Genomic DNA, 5,627 nt, shown 5'->3' with positions numbered 1-5,627 from the left:
AGTGCATCTTGTGCAATGATGTGCCATCTGCTCCATTTCCCAAGCCCTATTTTCATTCTGGTTAGTTACTGCATGTAATTGTACAATTATAGAAGGTAGCACTGTCTGTCAGTGTCTGCTCAGTAAATATGTGAGCAGATTGGGTTTTGTATTTTAACTACTTCACACTCAGAGTTTCTAATGTACAACTGAAATTGTATGCACTGCGTATTCTCTGTAACTTCTATCTGACTCTATATACATTAAAACACATGATCAAGACCCTGATAGAAGAAAAACTTCAGCCAAATTAAATTTAAAGGAGTTTAATTGAGCAATGAATGATTCACAAATGGGGCAGCCTCCTGAGCCAGAATAGGCTCAGACTTTGGCGCAGCCCTGTGGTGGAAGAAAATTTATGACAGAAAAAGGAAAGTGATGTACAGAAAACGGAAGTGAGGTACAGAAACAGCTTGTCATTTGCCTTATTTGAACATGGTTCGAACAGCTGGCTACATTTGATTGGCCAAAACTCCATGATAGGCACAGGGAGGTGTCTGGTGACACCTCCGCTTGTTATAGCTCGTGATGTGCAGAAAAACTTTTAGGCTGAACTTAAAATACGTAAGGAGGCAGCTTTAGGCTAAACTTGATTTTAAAACGCTAAATACTTTAGTCAGGGCGCAACTGATATTAGAAAACAAAATTTCTTGATATCTTTACTACTTTCTTGTTACAATCACTTAATGATTATTTTTATAAAAGCTTTTTATTAAGCTATAAAATGAAATTTATCTTTCTGTGGGAAACTAGTCTGCCTGTTGGTAGTTTAATGATAATGCAACCAAGGAGCTGTTTGCTCCTCTATGACAAAGTTGGCTACAGTAAGATAACAAGCACACAGCGTCATAAGTCACACACTACAAGAACCTGTCATTTAGTTCGACACAGCAGGGTCACTTGCAGCTCATTAAGCTGCAAGTGAGTCACTTGAAAAAATACCTCTGCACACCATGGAAGTTGGCTGGAATCCCAGGCAGGATTGACACAGAAGTTTGCTTCTGGTATTCTCAGCACTGCTTTTCTACAGCTTTCTCCTGCCCTGTTATATTCTTCTCCTGCTCACTCTCCTCCACTTAGGTGCTCCGAATTTTTCTGTTCCCCATTGACACAAGAGATGACTTTTCTTTTTTTTTTTTTAATTTTGAGATGGAGTCTCACTTTGTCATCCAGGCTGGAGTGCAATGGCACAATCTTGGCTCACTGCAACCTCTACCTCCTGGGTTCAAGTGATTCTCCTGCCACAGCCTCCGGAGTAGCTGGGATTACAGGCGCGCACCAGCACCCCTGACTAATTTTTGTATTTTTAGTAGAGATGGGGTTTTGCCATGTTGGTCAGGCTGGTCTCAAACTTCTGACCTGAAGTGATCCACCTGCCTCAGCTTCCCACAGTGCTGGGATTACAGGCATAAGCCACCACACCCAGCCTGAAGAGAAGGCTTGATTTGCTGCTGCTACTTCTACCATACAATAGCATGCTTAAATTTCAGTCACTAACTTAACAGTGAACTAGCTTAACAGTCAACATTCAGGAAGGTTGGTTTTTTTTTACTCTATTAGGACTTTGAAATCACAATGGGCTTATTAATGAGTGCAATCTCTGGGACGAACTAGAGAAAACTTTCGGAAGTCCAAGGCATCACCTGAGAAGATGCCCCACTCTTCCAGAGTTAAAGTGGAGTGGAGTGGTTTGCAGGAGATGTGGGAGGAAAGAGAAGACCTCAAACAAGTGTCTGCCAAGGCAGCAGCTGCACACCAGAGCCAGAGGGCCTCTCAGCCAACCATTTGCTCTCTAGTCTCCTAGGAACAATCTGTCACTCCTTAGCTGTCTCCAGTTATTTCCCAGCATCTCTATTGCTTCCTCGGGGTTGTGGGTAGAATCCTTGTGCTAGAGTTGTTTTTTGTTTTGTTTGTTTGTTTTTAGATGTAGTCTTGCTCTGTTGCCCAGGCTGGCGTGCAGTGGTGTGATCTTAGCTCACTGCAACCTCCGCCTCCTGGGTTCAAGCAGTTCTCTTGCCTCAGCCTCCCGAGTAGCTAGGATTACAGGAATGCACCTCCATGCTTGGCTAATTTTGTATTTTTAGTAGAGACAGGGTTTCACCATGTTGGCCAGGATGGTGTCTCAAACTCCTGACTTCATGATTCACCCGTGGTGTTGGCCTCCCAAAGTATTGGGATTACAGGCATGAGCCACTGCAGTTGGCCTGTGCAGGAGTTTTTGTGAGTAGTTTTGCTAACAATTTTAAAAGGTGGTAAATTGAGTATCTAAAGTAGAAGAATTCCTAAACTAGATATTTAGAACTTGTACGTCAGTGTTATAGATAAAATGTAAGTTCTCTTACATTTAAGAGAACTAATAACTTAAGACTTCAAATTAAGAAACACAGAGATTTGTGGATATCAGAAAGGCAAACTCGACTTCCTCAAAACACCTCATCTCTTTATAGGAAATTTAAATTTCTAAGCTAAATTTTTGACTTTCTGCCTTTAAAATATATCCAACGCACAAAATTATTTTATACTAATTTGTTTAGATGATCTTTTTCTTTTTTGTGAACAAAGACTTCTGAATCTTATTATATATACATGATAAAAATCAAAGTACTCATAATTCCACAAACTAGAATGAATCACTGTTAACAGTCCTTCCTTCATTCCTTCATCTGATCCTTGTTTCTGTCCTTCCCTGCCTCATTTTGTTTCCTTTAAATTATGCACAGTATGATTGTATGATACACACTCTTTGGAGCTGGTTTTTTACTTAACCATATATATACATTAGATACCTTACTATGTAAACACATTATTCCTCTAGATAAGTTTTAATGGCTGTATAGTATTTTATTGTGTTAAAGTGAATTAAATATGGCCTGAGAAGGACTTCATACTTCTATATTTGAGTCCTTGTGGACAAATTGGAACCTAACTTAATAGGTAGACAAGATTGAAAACCTAACCTAGGAGTATGCAGCGGTCACAATCACCGAGTCTTGGCCAATCCCAGTAGCCATACTTCAACCACTCATAACATTGCTGAGTGTTCAAACTGTGTTTAAATAAGGCAAATGCCAGCCTGTAGCCAATCTGGCTGTTCTGTACCTCACCTCTGATTTCTATACACCACTTCCCCTTTTTTGTCTATAAATTTGTTCTGACCACCAGGCATCCCTGGAATCTCTCGAATCTGCTGTGATTTTGGGGGCTACCCAATTCACAGATGATTCATTTCTCAATTAAACGCCTTTAAATTTAATGTGGTGGAAGTTCTTCTTTTAACAAATGGTGTCAGAAGTGGGATTCGAGGTAGAGCTTTGATGACCCCAGGAGTGTTGAGTGAACAAGCAAGGTGCCTGCTAGTCCCACTTGTGTCCACTGATCTCTCGGAGTGGCTGGTAATTGTGAGTAATTCTCTCTTGGATTTCGGAGCTCCATGGATTTGTGTTTTGAACTCTCTGAGTTTCTTTGAGCAAATTTCTGATCAAAACTGGGTTTGGAAGTCTTGACAGAAACGGTGGCTTGGATCTAGTTGAGGCCTCTTACATCTGACTGGGTCAGAAAGAAACTGATAGTAAATGGTAATGTTTGTAAAATTTGACTTTTCAAAATTCATAGGGACTTTTATGTTCTATCCCTTTGTTTCATTTTTCTTGCATGCTAAGGTAGGAAAAATCACTGGCTTAATTGATCAAGGGAACATGAGAGCAAAGCCAATGTTTTAGGTAAAAATGGGATCTTTAATTTCTGGAAGACAAGTTCCTTCTAGCTTATACATGCATAAGTGTTAGGCCAGGGAAGCAGGGAAGCAGTGAAGCCTTACAGAAATAGCGAAATCTTACTAAAGATAACTTACAGTGGAACGTTCCAAATGAACAACAACACACTGAAACACATTTAAAAATGAAGGCCCCCGAATTCATCTCACCTAGGGGTGTCTATTAATATGTGGAAGCTTCTAAAAAGATTCAGAGATGACAGGACCCTCTGGGGGCAAGTTTGAGCCTTTCTGGTGTGAAATTGGGTGCTAAGCAGAGTGGCTAGTGTCTATGTTTTGTCACATGTATTTTGCTCTGGCCACAAAGGAAAAAGATAACTATTTTTTGTGTTATGACTTGGTCCCTAGGGCTGTGGTATGGCAAGCTGGGTCACTAGGGCTGCCCAGGGAAAGGGAACCCAGAAGCCTGGCATGCTGGCAAAAGTGAACGAATTTCTTACCAGGCAGGCTTCTGGCTTCTCTCTCTCTGTGCAAACTGGTTGAATGAATGGTAAAAATCCCTGTTTATATCCTCTATAAAGTTTTGATTAAAGCAAAAAAGGATTCTAAGGCTATTCGTAAGTTGTAGCGAATCTGCTGTGCTTTGTGTGTCTTTCTGTATGGTTCTGTCATAAAGAGGAGTACCTTAGGCTGGAAAATGGGCTTAGGACCCCGTAGGCCTGCTATTCGGGCCAGCCCAGCAAACTGGTCAGTTACAAACTTTGCTGCAAGTCTCTGAAGGAAAAAAAAAAAAAACAAAACCACAAACTGGATGAGGTCTCCATCTTGTTTTATGTCCTTGGGAGCTTGACCTTGTAACCACGTGGGGATACTTTCTCTTGGTCTTCACCTTCCGGGGAATAAGAATTTTGGGGTTCGTGTCATAGTTAGCACTAAAATTATCTTGAGTAGGTAAAAGCCTTTGCAAGCTTAAAATGAACTGTTTCTAGACTCCTTCTGGGAAGAGCAACAAATACTGCCCGGTGCTGTAGCTCAGCAGCTAAGGCTTTGTCAGTTTACATATGGCAGCCCAGGTTCAATCCTCATTTAGGGAATGAGTCCTTCCTGGTTTGATACCTGCGTGACTTTTACCATTCATTTATTCTCTTCTCCTCCCTGAACAACTTCTGGTTTCCCTTCTTGAATTTTCCATTTATTTATTTATTTATTTATTTGAGACAGCGTTTCATTCTTGTTGCCCAAGCTGGAGTGCAATGGCGTGATCTCGGCACACTGCAGCCTCCGCTTCCTGGGTTCAAGTGATTCTCCTGACTTAGCCTCCTGAGTAGCTGGGATTACAGGTGTGTGCCACCACACCCGGCTAATTTTTTGTATTTTTAGTAGAAACGGGGTTTCACCATGTTAGCCAGGCTGGTCTTGAACTCCTGACCTCAGGTGATCTGCTTGCCTCGGCCTCTCAAAGTGCTGGCATTACAGGTCTGAGCCACTGTGCCTGGTGAATTTTCCTTTCTCTGAGCACCTGGGAGGTTAACTTTGGTAAAGTTTAAAAGCCAGAAATATTGGCCACTTGGCATGGCTAAAGTTGGGTAATAAGAGATTTAAAAGAATTTTTTTAAGTGTGCTATGGTTAAACGTCAGCTTAATTGAAAGTGGATATCGAAGCTATAGGTATATTTAAAAGGCCTTTTTGTTTTTCTCTTGGATCTTGTTTTTCTGGAAAAAGGTTTTTTTCTTCTCAGTTGACTGGAATTATTTTTCTCTATTTTGTCTTGCCATTCTCAATGCACACATGAGAGGCCGTGAGATAACTTCTAATAACCTGGGACTCCTTGGGAAAACAGGAGGTGCTACATAATCCATTTTGGGAAAAATGTGT

Source organism: Papio anubis, chromosome 4 (genome assembly GCF_008728515.1).
Source record: "Papio anubis isolate 15944 chromosome 4, Panubis1.0, whole genome shotgun sequence".
Classification (NCBI taxonomy): Eukaryota; Metazoa; Chordata; class Mammalia; order Primates; family Cercopithecidae; genus Papio; species Papio anubis.
Note: the sequence above shows the minus strand (reverse complement) of the source record.